The 19,789-nt window shown below is 41.6% G+C and overlaps 1 protein-coding gene across 1 annotated transcript in view; it reads left to right on the forward strand.

Annotated features, from left to right (window-relative positions):
- The first annotated feature begins 14,558 nt into the window (after positions 1-14,558).
- LOC126416630 (phospholipase A1 member A-like) overlaps positions 14,559-19,789 on the forward strand; it is a 104,277-nt gene continuing 99,046 nt past the window's right edge. Inside the window, exon 1 of the mRNA XM_050084392.1 lies at positions 14,559-14,667. The gene's annotated coding sequence lies outside the window, so the exon portion shown is untranslated. The remainder of the gene's footprint in view (positions 14,668-19,789) is intronic.

Raw genomic sequence — 19,789 nt, forward strand, 5'->3', positions numbered from 1 at the left:
TAACATATTTTACGGCATTGTGACTGCATGCAGTACAGAAACAGTTAGAATACAGGAAAGTAACACAGGTCACACCAATATTCAAGAATGGAAATAAGAGTAACCCACTGAATTACAGACCCATATCACTGACCTCAATTTGCAGTAGGATTTTAGAGCATGTACTGTAATCGAACATTAAGAATCAGCTTGAAGAAAATGAGTTATTGATACATAACCAACACGGATTCAGAAAATATCGTTCTTGTACAACGCAGCTAGCTCTTTATTCCCATGAAGTAATGAGTGATGTCGACGAGGGATCTCAGATCGATTCCATATTCCTAGATTTCCAGAAGGCTTTTGATACCGTTCCTCACAAGCGACTATTAATCAAATTGCATGCATATGAAGTAGCGTCTCAGTTGTGTGACTGGATTCGTGATTTCCTCCCAGAGAGGTCACAGTTCGTAGTGATAGACTGTAAATCATCGAGTAGAACAGAAGTTATACTGGCGTTCCACAAGGTAGTGTCATAGACCCTCTGCTGTTCCTGATTTATAAAAATGATCATATAAATGATAATCTGAGTAACCCTCTTAGATTGTTTGCAGATGACGCTGTAATTTACCGTCTAGTAAAATCATCAGGCGATCCAATTACAAAATGATCTAGAGTGAATTTTTGTTTGCTAGGAAAAGTGGAAATTGGGACTAAACAAAGAAAAGTGTGAGGTCATCCACATGGGTACTAAATGAAAGCCGATAAATTTTGGGTATACGATAAACCGCACAAATGTAAGGGCTGTCAATTTGACTAAATACCTAGGAATTGCAATTACGAGCAGCTTAAATTGGGAAGACCACATAGATAATATTGTGGGGAAGGCGAAACAAAGACTGCGCTTTGTTGGTAGAACACTCAGAAGATGCGACAAACTCACTAAAGAGACAGCCTGCATTATACTTGTCCGTCATCTGCTGGAATATTGCTGCACAATGTGGGATCCTTACCAGGTAGGACTGACGGAGGACATCGAAAAAGTGCAAAGAAGGGCAGGTTTCATGTCATCGCGCAATACGGGTGAGAGTGTCACTGATATGATACGCAAGTTGGGGTGGCAGCCACTGAAACAAAGGCGGTTTTCTTTGCGGCGAGATCTATTTACGAAATTTCAAGCACCAACTTTCTCTTTCGAATGCGAAAATATTTTCTGACACCCACCTACGTAGGGAGAAATGATCTTCATAATAAAATAAGAGAAATCAGAGCTCGAACGGAAAGATATAGGTGTTCCTTTTTCCCACGCGCCATTCTACAGTGTAATGGTAGACAAGTAGTATGAAAATGGTTCGATGAACCCTCTGCCAGGCACTTAAGTGTGAATTGCAGAGTAACCATGTAGATGTAGATGTTGTTTGTGTCAGCGTCACTATGCACCCTGTCGTAAAGCAACATCTTTGAGGCAATGGTTTGTGGACAACAGCACTCCTGCCCAGACACCTGACCTGAACAGCTTTGGGATGAGCTAGAACGTCGACATCTCTTCAGACCCCAGCGTCCTGTATTACTATCTTGTGTGTTTTCGGGTCCAAAATGTTTCAGACACCTCCTTGAAAGTGACTCCAGTAGAATTCAACCTGTCATAAAGATAAAGAGTGGATGTACCCAGTCATCATGTCCATTAACAGGCGTCCGGATACTTCTGATCAGGTAGTGTACCCGTCGCCATGACGTCGCAACTTTGGTTCAAATGGTTCAAATGGCTCTGAGCACTATGGGACTTAACATCTGAGGTCATCAGTCCCCTAGACTTAGAACTACTTAAACCTAACTAACCTAAGGACATCACACAGGGCCGGCCGGGGTGGCCGAGCGGTTCTAGGCGTTACAGTCTGGAACCGCGCGACTGCTACGGTCGCAGGTTCGACTCCTGCCTCGGGCATGGATGAGTGTGATGTCCTTAGGTTAGTTAGGTTTAAGTAGTTCTAAGTTCTAGGGGACTGATGACCTTAGAAGTTAAGTCCCATAGTGCTCAGAGCCATTTGAACCATTTGACATCACACATATCCATGCCCGAGGCAGGATTCGAACCTGCGACGGTAGCAGCAGCGCGGTTCCGGACTGAAACGCCTAGAACCGCGCGGCTACATCGGACGGCCGCAACTATGGACTTCAAGAGTCAGCTGCCAACTAACTTAAATCAGACTATAGATGGGACGAGGTCACGATCTTCATTAAGAATTTAAAAATGTTATTTCAGTCCTACCACAATTATAATGTTAAACTTGTAAAACCTGATCAGATTAAAACTGACCCGCTGTAGCATTTCTCAATAAAAAATAAAAAATAAAATATTTTATATTATTATTGGTTAGATAGATATGAATGGAATGTTAATAGATTTTATCTCTGCTACTAAACGTGACTTTTAAGAAAGCATTAAATAATTAGTAAGTACTGCGTGAGCAAACTACATGAATGTCTCTTGTTTTGCTGGAGGCAATACTATTGAAGTGATAAAACATGACACAGAAAAATTTTACTCTCCTTTTCTACTTAAGCTGAACTCTGCCTTCCAGCAACGTCATTACTTCAGACCGGTGAGTGCGTTGGTAGACGACATTGTTTCGAGGCCAGTGACCGATCTGAATACTACGCGGTCCGCGTAATAACATTACCCGGATTTTAAAAAAAAAGATCGTGAAAATGATCTCAGGGACGTTTGAATTATAATTTGATGGATTAAACGGCGAATGAACAATGACCGTGTTCGGCTGTGGTCACCAAACAATGTGCCAGCAACCTGAAATTGGACTACAAAAATGCATAATAAAATCACATATAACATGACTAGAAAGGAAAGGGATCTTAAAATCAAATTAGCATAATTATTCAACAAAAGCGTATAAATGACACTTACCCAGCTTATCTCGGTAGCGGAGGACAAAAGAGAGTGAGCGAACAAGTCGCGTTCCGCATTATTAAGAGGTATATCGATAGGCAAACGAATGTACCTACTACATTTCGTTTCATAGAGTTTACTTTACACATTTTAGATACTTCATATTAACAGAATCTTCCGCCGGTTCTTGGTAGAACAACATTATAATAAATGAAAAGCACCAGTTTGCTTTTGTTCTACAATATTCTAGAACAAAAGCAAACTGCTGCTTTTCAGTTATCATAGATACTTCTTTACAAAATTATACATGAATAATTAAAATACATCATCTCATACGTACATTATTTCTTTCAATTAATATACAAATTTATACTATATATATATATATATATATATATATATATATATATATATGTAAAATTGTTTATAATATTTTCAGGCGTTAGTTAAAATTGGAGCTACGTTTTTATACATTTATAAAGTAGCAGTTCAGCCTTTCGGATAAATAGGAGTCCATCTTCGGACACAAATCACAAGAATCGGAATACCTCATCGAATAAAAGTTACAAATCGATTTATAAATTTGAAAAATGTCAGTCTAAGTTGTCTTGGACTGCTTCCGTTAGCAGTCCACTTCTCTCACATCATCTGCGTCGTGACGATACGGTATTTTATACTGTGTTTGTCAATAGCAAATATTTTTCTACTTGTTAGCGCTATTTCCCGCGCCGCCAATATTCCGGCACCAATGCGTACACCACACACATGACTCACAATCAGACGAGTCACTTGTACTTATTCTTGGGGTGGCGTGTGTCTGAAGATTGGAGCTTGCTCTACCGAAACGCGTCGGTTGTATAGTGATGAGATTTCGGGTGATTAACATTATAGACGTAGTTTAAGCGAATATTTTCTTAAATTATTGATGGACCTGCTCGACTGCTCTCTTCAAAGCCCCGCTTTGAGCCGCACAGAACGACTTTGAGGTGAACTATAGAGTTAGTTATGTGCCACTGAAATTCACACGAAAACCGGACGAGTGCTCGCCACGCTACATGAATAAAATAGGAAACAAATTCGTCCTTCGACGTACAATTAATTTCTGGAATGTCTTATCCGAAAATTAAAGTACATCATAGTAAAACATCATCATTCTCTTAAGGCCTTATTCCTGCAGCAATGCGAGGTCGGCCCGATTACTATTGATTTGGCAGTGTTAGTTGCCGAGGGTGGCTGAATGCCCATCCTGCCGCCACCCCAAACAACCCCCAGGACGGAATTAGTGTACCCCAGCTGTCTGCGTCTAGTGTAAGCCATAGAATAGTGCGAACGTGTTTAAAATGTCTGCGAGTCGTGGAACTGAGGCGGAACGTGGTGACCAGCCCGGTATTCACCCAGTGGGATGTGGAAAACCGCCTAAAAACCACATCCAGGCTGCCTGGAATACCGGCCTTCGTCGTTAATGCGCCAGGCGGATTCGATCCGGACCGGCGCGCCTGCCCGAGTCCAGGAAGCAGCTCATGAGCACTCTCGGCTACCCTGGCGGGTACGTCGTAGTAGAATAATAGGACTAAATATAATTAACTGTACCAATAACATCTTTGGAACGAACAACAGTAGCAGCCAGAATCTTTTGACCACATAGGTCATCTCTGCGCACAAGGCTAGGGAAAAAAGGACAGTCGTCCTGTCATGTACCAGAACACGCTATTCTTATACTATGTTTTTGTGAGTTGCAAATATCGTATCGAAGAAATCTAGATAAGCAGATACGGCAGTGTGACGTCTCGGTGTTCGGCACTGATAAGCATAGCGATGTGAAGAGTTCATTATCATCTGCTGTCAGTATCGGCTCGCCGCGCCCGCAACATACGGCGGGCGAAATCATCTGGAAGACACGTATCTGCCAGGTACGCACGTGATTGAGACTTAGGGTAGGCTCTATCTAGCTCTAAAGTGATTCGGTATTTTAAATAACAGCTGCAGACGAATAATGGATGGTAATATTTTGCCTTCCTGACTATTTTACGACTGAAAAGTGTGCAGCCCCTCCATAACACAGAGACAAATATTGTATCCAATATATTGAAGTATATGACATTTTTAATGGAAGTTGTACTTTTTTAACAGTATTATCTAGCTCGCGGTGATAGAAGTATAGATATAAATGTTAAAGTTCGTAGCGAAAATTTTGAGCAAGAACAACTCTGAATCGTGTAAAACTTGAAATCGAAGTCTACAGTCAAAGCGAATTTCGTTCCTATTGGGCTTCGTTTTCTACTCGTCAAAATTCCGTAATTTGCGGATGGTTCATGTCGTCTGTTAACTAGAACATTGATATTTGCTCCTCGATTGCATTTTTATTCCCGTTCGAACTTTTTCTTTAATTTTTCGCAGACAGACTTGCTGTTGAACGTGGATGTACTATAATGAATAACTATTTAACTAGAAACAACAATCAGCCATAAATCTGTTTAATTATACATTTAAGGATGAACAAAATGTTGAACCTGCAAAATCCATCTGCAGTCGGCTTTTGGAGGCTTATATGTTGAGGCCTCTTAATGCAGCCTGTTAATCGAGCATAATATGAAACATTCCCTTAAACGAAAAGGCCATATCTTAGAATCACGCGTCTACTTAACGAGTACCGTGATTACCATATTTAGGCTACCGTGCGTTTCAGTTATAAATATGCAATAAACAACGTTCTCATTTTCTATCCTCCAAAGACTTTTTAAAACTGATATTAAACTGAAGCAAATATTGTTGCCTCCAGTTTTCATTTTCTTTTCGTAAAACTCCTCTTAATGTCGGTGGATAAAAATAAGTTACTATTTTTTACTTGTACTACTTCTGGTTTTCATTGGTTTAAATATAAATTTCTCTTTTATTAGCAATTTATATTTAGCTATAACCCTATATAACCCCATTACAGTTAACATTAAATTCGAATATGCAGTTTTATCCACGATTATCTGAAAAGATGCCAGTTGCTCTTTCAATTAGATTTAACCTTATGCACTGAAGCTATCGATCGTCTGATTCCGTCTAATTTTGAGCTTTAGTACTACTGAAAATATAGGATGCATCTTTTGCTGTATCTAATGGACTTCGTGAAGCTACCTTGCTTCTTATCGAGAGCGGGGAATGCCTCTCTATTGGTGCCAATGAGTGTAGTGCCGTCTGAAGTCGGGAAGGTAGTATAATGAAATTCGTCCCAATTATGTATGTACAATTCACAACGGAATCTGACTAAACGACTTCTGTACGAATGATGAGGCAATGAATTTCATAAATAATTTAATAAACGTTTCTCAAGCTGGACAGCTATTCTCATTAACAACAGGCAATGGAAAGGATTGGGGGAACGCACGTAGGGGAATAGTCTACCGAACTATACTCCATAAGAAAGAATGTTTCTTAACACGAGATATTCTCTTCTCGAATTTTAGCATTCATCAGACAAAGCAAACCCCCTTAATATTACGATTCATTAAAAAAAAAAAAAAGAATCGTCTCATCAGAAGGATGGGATACAGTTGCTCGCGTGAACGCCACCTGTTTCTGGATGTAGTGAACTTTCATCTGCTTCGTTCAAAGACTTGAATGCAACTCCTTGCATTCAGGTCTTCGAAGGAAGCACATGACAGTTCACGACGTGCAGAAGCAGGTGGCCCCAGTATGCTAATATCGAGGATTTTTGAGTGGTGCGTATGGAGCCTGAAGATGGCATATTGAACTGCCAAGCTGGTAGCGAAAATAAAATAACTTCTCAATTTGCACGGCTGTTTGGCGAATTTCTTTGTTAAACACTCAAGAATCAGTCGTACAAATGTTTTGTAAGTCATTTCTTTCGTAGATGAATTACATTTCTTTAAGATTCTCCCAACTAATCTCTGCCTAGTATTCAAAAAGTAAGCTACGCATTGTTTCGCCAGGCTTCACTACAACTCAGAGCCACAGATTTATGGCATTATTTTGGAACGTAGTCGCCAAGTCTCTGTAAACGGCCGGATCGTCCTGCCAGTCGTTCAGTTCCCCGACGACAGAAATTCTCTCGGTCATGGAGGCATTGGAGAACCGCTGTGTGAACGTCTTTTTTTCCCCAGATCTTCTTTCACCTTGCCGAAAGATGGAAATCACATGGTGCAAGATCTGGAATGTATGGTGGATGCTTTCAAAACTAGCATCCAAAACCATGGAGCAAAGCTTGTGTTGTGTGCTCCGTGTGGGTTATTCCATTGCTGAGCAGGAGAACAATGCCTTTGCTTAACTTTCCACGTCACTTCTTTATGGCGTTGTGCTGCGATGTAAGTTTTGCACAGTACGAGTCGGCGTTAATGGACGTGCCCTTTGTCGTAAACTCTGTGTATACGAGTCCTCCGCGGTCGAAGAAAATGGTGCCCATGGCCTTCCCTGTTGACCGTGCAACTTCGCATTTGTTCCGCAAAGGCGAGGAGGAGGGGTGTGTCCATTCCAAAGACGCTCTCTTTCTTGTAGATGTGATACGATGACCAATGTCTCATCGCTCTTAACGAAGTGGCTTAGGAAATCATTACCATCTACTCATTATCTCTAAGGGAAGTCCAGAGACACGCCAGAAACCTTGCTCCGAATCAGTTCCTCTACGCCTGGTCACTGTCGTCTGTAGTTATGTCGATAGCGTTCCTTCCCGAAGGGAGGCGGTGCTCTTGCACTATACAGCGACAATCACTACAGTTCGCAATATAGTTGATTATTTGCTTTAGTAGAAGGAAACTACATTGTAATTAACATTATCTAGCATTACAATAGTTTACAAACTTCCGTCAGTTCGTGGCTTCTGTAGGCTTACCGCCTTCTTACTTTTCTCTTGATATCTGTAGCAATGTGTCTGCCTTTCATAAAGCAAGAGCGTACATAATTAATAGTTTGATACATCTACAGCGGAAGAACAGTCAGTTTAGCGAACATCAGATTAGTAACGATAGAAATATGGAATGAAATTCTTGTAGGTGTGACAGTGAGAGTAATTTTCTTCTCCGTCACATAATCTCGAAAACCTCTAAGTTTTCCTCCCTCTGGAAGGCCAAAACGACGACTTAAGGTTTTTATACTTGTTTCACTATATGTTATTACAGGATTTTCAGGCCAGGTCGATGAGTCGAACATTTCCGCACATTCAGAGGTAGCAATATCCTCTGTCTATAGAAAGTGGTTCTCCTTCCACTATTTTAGCCGATCATGAAATCTGCTGGGTTCAAGAACCCATTATAAAATCCCAGGGATCCCGAACATTACAGCAGTACGTTACAAATACCTTCAGCAGTACCATTATGTAGCTCTACTACATCAATGAAAATCTTTGTGAGCTCTCTCAAGTCAGGGTGTTTGGTTATTAAACATGATAATTGGCTAATTGTTGTGTTCTCATAAAACTAATGATATTTTTGATCTTGTCAAATTGTTTCAACAATTGTTTTTCATTTCTTTGCGGTCTGATTAATAATGTTAGTATGCGCATTTCCAGAATGTGAAATGCTGCCCATGTCTATTCCGTTAAGTTCTGGCAGATCAACTGCTTCTTTTGCACGACTTTAAAAGGAGCGTGAAATATATTTGCTTCGTCTCCAGCTCGTTGTAAAACGCCCTTGTGCAAGTATTTTCCAAAGTCTTCTCGTTAGCACAAAGTAATATTTGGGTTGTAGCTTGGTGAGCGGAACTTCCTTTATGTTTAAATATTTTTTCCCACTAACAGACTATTGGAAACTTGGGAATTTGTGGTAAGTTCCTATGGGACCAAACTGCTAAGGTCATCGGTCCCAAGGCTTACACACTACTTAATCTAACTTAAACTAACTTACATTAACGAAACACACGCACTCATGCCCCAGGGAGGACTCGAACCTCCGACAAGGGGAGCCGCGCGAACCGCGACAAGGCGCCCTAGACTAACCGACTCTCCTTTTATTGAGTCACCTTTAGATGATACAGATAAGGCAGCCCAAGCTAGTACAATATTCATGCGTCGCTTATTTCTTTCTATGCCCAGATCTCCTACTTCTTTGCAAATAAGTTATTTTTCCTTTTTGTAACGATTAACCAATCATTTTTCTTACAAAAAGCGGTTTCTTGATCCAAAGTCCAACATTCTGGACGATCATTTGGTACCCATCGTAAACACGTTCGCTTAATATATTTTCACACTTGGTTCAGTGTTCAGGTTTAGATTTTCACTTTTATCATCCACCGATAACGTCGAAATTCACGTCTTTTCACCCGCACAATATTTATTGGCAAGTTAAGCTTTTTAGAGGTAGGAGAATAAGTATGGTAGTTTGTTATCTTGCTGCGCATCTTACCTTAACCTGCATAATCACGCATACAACCAACAAGAAGGGAGCAGTAAGTGAATAAACCAAGTATGCCGTATCCTGTGTATTGGCTCACTCACAGAACGAGAAAGTAGACTCACTGACTGGCTGCCAGCGATTCAGTTGTCGAGAACGGTTGCCTGCTGCTTGGAATCGTTCAAAACGGTTTAATGTATCGCTTGTCTCACCACAGACCGCCCTGGCATCGTTCATATTGCGATTACCAAAATGAAAAAAAAGAAATACATCCGATTTACGTCCGTGAAATAGACTCTTAGCGTACTTCTAAGTTCCCCAACATCGGAATAACGTTACTCTGCGGACAGAGAAGTTTAGGGGCACGCGGCCCCCAGAGTTCTTCCAGAAAAAGAGCAATGGTTGGCACCACTTCAGTACGGCTGCGTTTGACGTTGCATTTGGTCCATTCACTGCCAGAATTTCACGGTAAATGAGTGCGCAATGTAGAAATCTTGCCCAAAAGAATCGCACCGTCCTGGGTACTTCAGCTGCGGTGTACATTCCAGTTGCCGCGCCATTTCACTCGGACACTGTGATGCTCCTGTTACCCATACTACAGCAGAACTGTGTCTGCAGGAAATCCCGAACACGCACTCTCTTCTGACAATGTTCCATTCTTGTTGCGCAGTTGTCTTAGCGTGGGATGGCAAGTGTAACTTTCTTTAGTCACTACGTGTTTCGCAATAGTTTCCAGTGGTTTGTCGCTACTATTGTAATTGAACAGTTGTGGCTTTCCTCGCCTATTTATGCACAATGCGTTACATTTACTTAGGTTGAGGGGCAACGAAGACGACCCTTCGCAGGTCTTCTTACATTTCGATACAGTGCACTAGCGTTGCTACCTTCCTACAGACAATAGCGTTTTCTGTGAACAGCCTGAAGGAGCTTCCGGAGTTATCCTATAGGTCACTTTTATTAATAATAGTCTTGTATTATATTAATTTTTTTACTCTTTAATATCATTCTTGAGAAAATTATCAGGACATGGGAAAAAGAAGTCAAAGGAATCCAAATTGGCATTAGAAAAGATAATAGATTCAATATGAAGTGTTTAGCTTTTGCAGATGACCTTGCAATCCTCACAAATAATAGAAAAGAAGCCACTAACGCCATAGAGAAGTTACACGAAACTGCACAAAGAACTGGCCTGCAAATCTCGTAAGAGAAAACCCAGTACATAGAAAGAGTGCCACAAGACAAATTGCCTATTGTGACATCCCATGGGAAAATCGTACAAGAACCACATTTTAAGTACCTGGGAGAAAGCATCCAGCCATCAGGGATCAACCTAAAGGCCAATGAGGAAAGAATAAAAAAACTGCAGAAAGCATATAAACTCACGTGGAACTATTATAACAAAAAATCCATATCCTTTAACGCAAAAGGCACTACAACACTGTCGTACTTCCGGAGGCACTGTATGTATCTGAAACAACACAAATAGGTGGGCAAACTAAAATCAAGGAAATAGAGAAACAAGAAAGGAAAATTCTCAGGAAAATTTTTGGTCCGATACAGGAGCCAGGAGCAAGGAGACCAACCTCAGAATTACATAAATACACAGAGAAGATTACGAATACAATAAGGAAAAGAAGAATGCAGTTCTACGGACATATCCACAGGATGAATGAAAACAGAATTTCAAAGCGAATTCTTAAAGTCATCAACTCAGGTAGGGGAAAAACAAAATGGATATAAGAAGTTGAAGAGGACCTCAGACAAACACACATAACAGTAAACGATGCAGAAAATAGAACTGAATTCAGGAACATCATCAAAAAACATAAATTTGACACCACAACACAGAAGGGACCAGGATGCAAATGGACAGTGGAGCGAAAGAAACAACACAGTGAACACATGAAGAAAATTTGGGCTCAGAAAAAACATAATCAATCATCATAAAGGAATTCAAGTTCAAAAGCTCTCTTTAAATGGGAATAATCGAAAATAATAGTAATATTTTTTTTTTTTTTTTTTGAAAGTTGATGAAATAATTTGTATCGTAAATCAGTGAAGAGGTGTTAATTCAAATACTCGGTACACTCGACACAAGGTTGGTTCTCTTTTGAGACGTATTTTGATAAAATGTCCAGTTTTGTGTACTAAATGAACAATGGAAAGCTGTACCCTCTGTTTCATCAGTGAAGAGCAGCAGGAATGGTGGGACCCAGATACAAACCGATAAACACTACATCTTCTGAGGGTTCTATTCCCCGAGAGTTTCTGACGTTTCAGTTATCGGGTTTGATCTCTATGTTCTTGGTGGGTTGTTTTACCGTCTTCTCTCTGGATTGTCTTCTTTTCTCAAAGTTTTCGTTCCCTGTGTTTATCTAGTGGCTAAGAAGCCGGTAATTGTGGCCACATCTTGACTGCTCGGTGACGGATTTTCCACATCCAGGACTCACAGTCTGGCGCTTCTAGAAGCTCACGTCTTATCGTAGACGAGTGGTTTCCAATGAGGGGTAAAATGAAATTCTATAAGAGGTAAAAACAAAAGTCTTCGCCTGCGTTTCGGTCACGAAATGAAATTTGAAACTTTCCCTTTGAACGTAAAGAAAGACTGTGCTGATAAACTTCTACGTTATTTGATACTGAAACAACTGAGTAAAACTGAACGTACTGAGACAGTTTTCTCTCTACTTATTCTGATCATTTCTAAATTGACATACAATATTTTAGCGCAACGCAGTCTGACTTTTAATAATCCCTACAAAAGAATAGCCCTGACTAACAATAACCTATACCTTTCATGAATCACTTTCCTCACCAAAATCTTCGTTACTCGAACTACTGCAATACAGCTAACGCCAATACTGCCAGCTATATAAAAGATTCTAACTATTGAAGGCACTAACTAGTGATAGGCATATAGTTAGCAAATTAAAGATTCTCATAAAGAACAAACAATGTATTTACCTTAATAATGTTCAAAATTCATAATATATAAATAAATTCGTGACATCCATTTTGACAAATTTCCTTTTTCTGACGGACACACGTCCAGATCGTCCGCTCATATTAACATCTCAAAACTCTGGCATCTCTCTCCCCACATCCACCACTGCTGGCGGCTCACCTCCAACTGCCCAACGCTACGCACTGTTCACATCCGAGAAACGTTGCGTATAATTCATCACTTCCGCAAAATCGTCAATGTATTGTTTATCAGAATCTCAAAGAGCAACGAGAATTCCGAAGAGAGGATATCGTTGTCGTATTGTTTATCAGAATCTCATTGTGCAATGAGTTATCCGTGAAAAATAGTCATTCAGTATAAGACTAATTATGTGTTGTAAGTCTTAAGCTTGCATTGGCGTGCATTCACAACACATCATTGCCACCAAGGAGATTAAACAGTTGTAATTTGAAAGGGATGAGGAAACTGATTAAACTGATGCTTGTTTTCTTAGCTGAATGTAACTGGTTTTATATTCAACTATGACGTGTTAGTTAAAAATAGATTTAGGTCCCTTAAATGGTTTAACTTTATACTTACTTAAGCGGTTTCAGTACACAAAGCGAAATATCTTTTTCCCTATTTGAACAGACCCGTCAACAGTCTTCCTGATTGGTTTCTACATAACTGAAATGGCGGTTAACTGAGACAACTGCTGCTTAACGACCAAACTGCATAATAAAATAAAGTAACTGCAAGAAAATTGGTTAAAAGTACGTATTAAATAACGTTCAACTAGGCACAATTATCCATTTCTGTGCATTTATTTTCTGCTTTCAGTACAAATATGAAATCCCTAAGTTTTTGAGTCGTAATTATTTAAAAGCAAAGCTACGTTCTACGACCAAATTTAGATTTGCAAGTAATTGTAAGCGACGGTACAAAACTCGTATTCCAAAAGAAACTTCCCAGTACCAAACTTACAGTTGTTAAAATTACGGGATGGTTCCAAAATTAGCAAATACACTACGTGTGCATATTATTTTTTAACGGTGTGGCTACACGAAACATTACCTTAAATAAATCAGCCATGGAAAGCGTTTAATGTAAGGAGTGAACGGAAATTAGAAGTCTTTCTTTACGGGAAATGGAGTACGTTGAAACAGACGATGCAGGCTCTCGCCTAACGAAACAATATATATCAGATACATTATATTAAATTCCTTTTTTTCACTGACAACGATTATACGCAAATATACATTGTAATTTCAGAGGATGTTAATTTCCTCTAGTGGTAGCTTTTGGCTGCAGATGATTGGACATGGAATCTGATAGATGTCTCTTCCAGTGCCTACTAACTCTGCAGCGCTGCCTGGCGCTTGGCTCGTGATGAATAGGGATTCAGTACTGGAAAAAGAAAGAACAAAGTAGAAATATCTCATTCTGTCCGCTATATTCCCAACAAAAGCAAAACGAGGATAATGGAATGTAGTCAAATTAAGTCGGGTGATGCTGAGGGAATTAGATTAGGAAATGAGACACTTAAAGTAGTAAAGGAGTTTTGCTATTTGGGGAGCAAAATAACTGATGATGGTCGAAGTAGAGAGGATATGATGTAAAATGTAGACTGGCAATGGCAAGGAAAGCGTTTCTGAAGAAGAAAAATTTGTTAACGTCGAGTATAGCTTTAAGTGTCAGGAAGTCGTTTCTAAAAGTATTTGTATGGAGTGTAGTCATGTATGGAAGTGAAACGTGGATGATAAATAGTTTGGACAATAAGAGAATAGAAGCTTTCGAAATGTGGTGCTACAGAACAATGCTGAAGATTAGATGGGTAGATCACATAACTAATGAGGAAGTATTGAATAGAATTGGGGAGAAAAGGCGTTTGTGGCACAACTTGACTAGAAGAAGGGATCGGTTGGTAAGGCATATTCTGAGGCAGCAAGGGATCGCCAATTTAGTATTGGAGGGCAGCGTGGAGGGTAAAAATCGTATAGGTACTGGGAGATGAAGAAGCTTGCACAGGATAGAGTAGTATGGAGAGCTGCATCAAACCAGTCTCAGGACTGAAGACCACAACAGCAACAACACCATGAATGTGTATAAATGTATTCATCAGCATTCAAACCACAATGTAACGACAATGTAATGAGCCGCTATAAATGGATAAAACAAAATAAGCGAAATGGAAAAAGGAAGACTTTAAAATTGTTCCCAAATACATTAAAATGTACTTATTCTCCTGACATGGGAGCGGTTTGTTGCAATGTTAGGTTCGAGGATTTTTCGGCCACCAGTTCTCAGATTACCCGCCACTGGGCGAGATTCGCCTCAGCTGATTCCAGCTAGCGGGCTGTCCTTGGCGACCCCTTATCGCCTGACTGCCTCAAGTGGCCGCCCGCCGCGCCGCGCACTGTGTGTTTCAGCGTCAGAGCCGCGATCCGCGCAGACAGTCACCTTCCAGAGGCCAACTGGTACAGCCAGCCTACTGTAAACACTGGTGCGAGGTAAGGAGCGCAACGCGTCGGAAGCAGCTTCCGTCTGCGACACTTTTTCCAAACTGAACACTGAAAGCATGCGTTAAGCTTTTACGTTAAGGCGTTGTTGCTGTGATCATCGGTCGGAAGACTGGTCTGATGTGATCATCGGTCGGAAGACTGGTCTGATGCAACTCCCCATGCTACTCTGTCATGCGCAAGCATCTTTATCTCCGAGTAACCACTGAAACGTACATCAATCTGCTTACAGTTGTCCTCTGCCATTTTTACTCCCCACATTTCCCTCCCAATACTAAATTGGTGGTGATTCCTTGATGTCCCAGAATGTGTCCTACAGCCGATCCCTTCTTCTGGTCAGGTTGTGCCACAAATTTCTTTCCTCGCCAGTTCTGTTCAGTACCTCCCCACTAGTTACGTGAACTACTCATTTAATCTTCAGCAGTCGGTTTTCAAAAGCTTGTATTCTCTTCTTGTCTAAATTGTTTATCATCTATGTTTCATTTGCATGCATGGCTACGCTCCCCGCAAATACTTTCAGAAAAGACTTCCTAACCCTTAAATCTACACTACTGGCCATTAAAACTGCTACACCACGAAGATGACGTGCTACAGACGCGAAATTTAATCGACAGGAAGAAGATGCTGTGATATGTAATAGATTACCTTTTCAGAGCATTTACGCAAGGTTTGCGCCGGTGGCGACACCTACAATGTGCTCACATGAGGAAACTGTCCAACCGATTTCTCATACACAAACAGTAGTTGACCCGCTCTGCCTGGTGAAACGTTGTTGTGATGCCTCGTGTAAGGAGGAGAGATGCGTACCATCACGTTTCCGACTTTGATTAAGGTCGGATTGAAGCCTATCGCGATTTCGGTTTATCGTATCGCGACATTGCTGCTCGCTTTGGTCGAGATCCAATGACTGTTAGCAGAATATGGAATCGGTGGCTTCAGGAGGGTAATACGGATTGCCGTGCTGGATCCCAACGGCCTCCTATTACTAGCAGTCGAGATGACAGGCATCTTATCTGCATAGCTGTATCGGATCGTGCAGCCACGTCTCAATCCCTGAGTCAACAGTTGGGGACGTTTTCAGGACAACAACCATGTGCACGAACAGTTCGACGACGTTTGCAGCAGCATGGACTATCAGCTCGGTTACCCTTGACGCTGCATCACAGACAGGAGCGCCTGCGATGGTGTACTCAACGATGAACCTGGGTGCACGAATGGTAAAATGTCATTTTTTCGGATGAATCCAGGTTCTGTTTACAGCATCATGATGGTCGCATCTGTGCTTGGCGACATCGCGGTGAACGCACATTGGAAGCATGTATTCGTCATCGCCATACTGGTGTATCACCCGGCGTGGCGGTATAGGGTGCCATTGGTTACACGTCTCGGTCACCTATTGTTCGCATTGACGCCACTTTGAACAGTGGACGTTACATTTCAGATGTATTACGACCCGTGGCTCTACCCTTCATTCGATCCCTGCAAAACCCTACATTTCAACAGGAGAATGCACGACCGCATGTTGCAGGTCTTGTTCGGGCGTTTCTGGATATAGAAAATGTTCGACTGCTGCCCTGGCCAGCACATTCTCCAGATCTCTCACCAACTGAAAACGTCTGGTCAATGTTGGCTGAGCAACTGGCTCGTCACAATACCCCAGTCACTACTATCGATGAACTGTGGTATCGTGTTGAAGCTTCATGGGCAGCTGTACCTGTACACGCCACCCAGGCTCTGTTTGACTCAATGACCAGGCGTATCAAGGCCGTTATTACGGCCAGAGGTGGTTGTTCTGGGTACTGATTTCTCAGGATCTGTGCACCCACATTGTGTGAAAATGTAATCACATGTCATTTCTAGTTTAATATATTTGTCCAATGAATACCCGTTTATCATAAGCATTTCTTCTTGGTGTAGCAATTTTAATGGCCAGTGGTGTATTTTATGTTAATAAATTTCTTTCCTTCAGAAACATTTTTCTTGCTATTGACAGGCTACATTTAATATCCCCTCTACTTTGGCCATCATCAGTTATTTCGCTGCCCAAATAACAAAACACATCTACTGCTTTTAGTATCTCGTTTCCTAATTTAATTCCCTCAGCTTCATCCGATTTAATTCGACTATGTTCCATTATTCTTGTTTTGCTTTTGTTGACGTTCATCATATATCTCCCTTTCAAGACACGATCTATTCTGCTCAGCTGCTCTTCCAAGTTCTTTGCTGTCTCTGACAGAATTATAATGCCAGTGGCAAACCTCAAAGCTTTTATATCTTCTGCCTGAACATCAGTACCTAATCCTAATTTTTCTTTGGTTTCCTTTATGGCTTGCTCAGTGTACAGAATGAATAACATCGGAAATAGGCTACAACTTTATCTCATTCCCTTCTCAACCGCTTCTCCCTTTTCGTACCTCTCGAGTCTTATAACCGCCATCTGGTTACAGTACAAGTTGTAAATAGCATTTAGCTCCCTGTATTTTACCCTGGTATGTTCAGAATTTCAAAGAGAGTATTGCAGTCGACATTGTCAAAAGCTTTCTCTATGTCTACGACTGCTATAAATGTAGGTTTGCCTTTCCTTAACCTATCTTCTATGATAAGTCGTCTGGCAGTATTGCTTTGCGTGTTCCTACATTTCTTCGAATCCATACAGATCTACCCCGATGTCTGCTTCTACCAGTCTTTCCAATCTAGAATTCGTGTAAGTATTTTGCAACCGTGACTCATTAAACTGATAGTTCGGTACTGTTCACACTCTTCAGCATCTGCTTTCTTTGAAATTGGATTTGTTACATTCTTCTTGAAGTCAGAGCGTATTTCGCTGGTCTGATGCATCTTACACTCCAGTTAAGATAGATGTTAAGGTAAGTATTGTAAAAATTAGGAACAAGACAATGTGGAAATATTGAAGAGTTTGATTACTTGACTATTGTAAGTCAAAGCTGGAGTAAGTCGTGTCATAGAAGTACCTGGTAATAACAAAGCATGTGAGTAGATGGTGGAGTGATAACACAGGCTCTTTCATACATCAGGCAGTTTGCAGGTTATACGTCGTTCGCAGGATACTTGGAGACTGCAGTTGGTTTACGAGAGAGGTAGTACACTACTGGCCATTAAAATTGCTACACCAAGAAGAAATGCAGATGATAAACGGGTATTCATTGGACAAACATTTTATGCTAGAACTGACATATCATTACATTTTCAAGCAATTTGGGTGCATAGATCCTGAGAAAGCAGTAACCAGAACACCCACCTTTGCCCGTAATAACAGCCTTGATACGCCTGGGCATTGAGTCAAACAGAGCTTGGATGGCGTGTCCAGGCACAGCTGCCCATGAAGCTTCAACACGATACCACAGTTCATCAAGAGTAGTAACTGGCGTATTGTGACGAGCCAGTTGCTCGGCCACCATTGACCATACGTTTTCAATTGGTGATAGATCTGGAGAATGTGTTGGCCAGGGTAGCAGTCGAATATTTTCTGTATCCATAAAGGCCCGTACAGGACCTGCAACATGCGGTCGTGCATTATCCTGCTGAAATGTAGGGTCTCGCAGGGATCGAATGATGGGTAGAGCCACGGGTCATAATACATCCGAAATGTAACGTTCACTGTTCAAAGTGCCGTCAATGCGAACAAGAGATGACCGAGGCGTGTAACCAATGGCACCCCATACCATCACGCCGGGTGATACGGCAGTATGACGATGACGAATACACGCTTCCAATGTGCGTTCACCGCGATGTCGCCAAACATGGATGTGACTATCATGATGCTGTAAACAGAACCTGGATTCATCCGAAAAAATGACGTTTTGACATTCGTGCACCCAGGTTCGTCGTTGAGTATACCATCGCAGGCGCTCCTCTCTGTGATGCTGCGTCAACGGTAACCGCAGCCATGGTCTCCGAGCTGATAGTCCATGCTGCTGCAAACGTCGTCGAACTGTTCGTACAGATGGTTGTTGTCTTGCAAACGTCCCCATCTGTTGATTCAGGGATCGAGACGTGGCTGCACTATCCGTTACAGCCATGTGGATAAGATGCCTGTCATCTCGACTGCTTGTGATACGAGGCCGTTGGGATCCAGCACGGCGTTCCGTATTACCCTCCTGAACCCAGCGATTCCATATTCTGTTAACAGTCATTGGATCTCGACCAACGCGAGCAGCAACGTCGCGATACGATAGACCGCAATCGCGATAGGCTACAATCCGACCTTTATCAAAGCCGGAAATGTGATGGTACGCATTTCTCCTCCATACACGAGGCATCACAACAACGTTTCACCAGGCAACGCCAGTGAACTGCTGTTTGTGTATGAGAAATCGGTTGGAAACTTTTCTCATGTCAGCACGTTGTAGGTGTGGCCACCGGTGCCAACCTTGTGTGAATGCTCTGAAAAGCTAATCATTTGCATATCACAGCATCTTCTTCCTGTCGATTAAATTTCGCGTCTGTAGCACGTCATCTTCGTGGTGTAGCAATTTTATTAGCCAGTAGTGTGTTTCTTTTAATTTTTTAATTAATTAATACCTGAGTAGGTAGTCATAGCGCCTTCAACATACGTTTACTTGCACCAAAATATATTAAAAGGTGAACTGTACATCAATTAAAGTTGAATGTAATAGTCGCCACAGCTTAAAGACTTTTAGGAATAGCTGGAAGACTATACAGCAGAAGGCGGCAGAGGGCAGCTCATGCTGATCAAGCGTGTCAGTTCAAATGGTTCAAATGGCTCTGAGCACTATGGGACTTAACTTCTGTGGTCATCAGTCCCCTATAACTTAGAACTACTTAAACCTAACTAACCTAAGGACATCACACACATCCATGCCCGAGGCAGGATTCGAACCTGCGACCGTAGCAGTCGCGCGGTTCCGGACTGAGCGCCTTAACCGCGAGACCACCGCGGCCGGCAGCGTGTCAGTAGTTGACCCTATAGTGATGAGTTTGTTCGGACAGTCGTAGCAGATGATGCTGGCATCCTCTTCTTTAGCACAGTCGCATAATGAGTGTACCATCAAGACGGGCTGGTGTAGCAGTTGTGGCTGATCACGAGTCATGGTATGGTGCCAGAATTTGGACATAAGCACCATGTTAATTC

Source organism: Schistocerca serialis, chromosome 8, assembly GCF_023864345.2.
Source record: "Schistocerca serialis cubense isolate TAMUIC-IGC-003099 chromosome 8, iqSchSeri2.2, whole genome shotgun sequence".
Taxonomy (NCBI): domain Eukaryota; kingdom Metazoa; phylum Arthropoda; class Insecta; order Orthoptera; family Acrididae; genus Schistocerca; species Schistocerca serialis.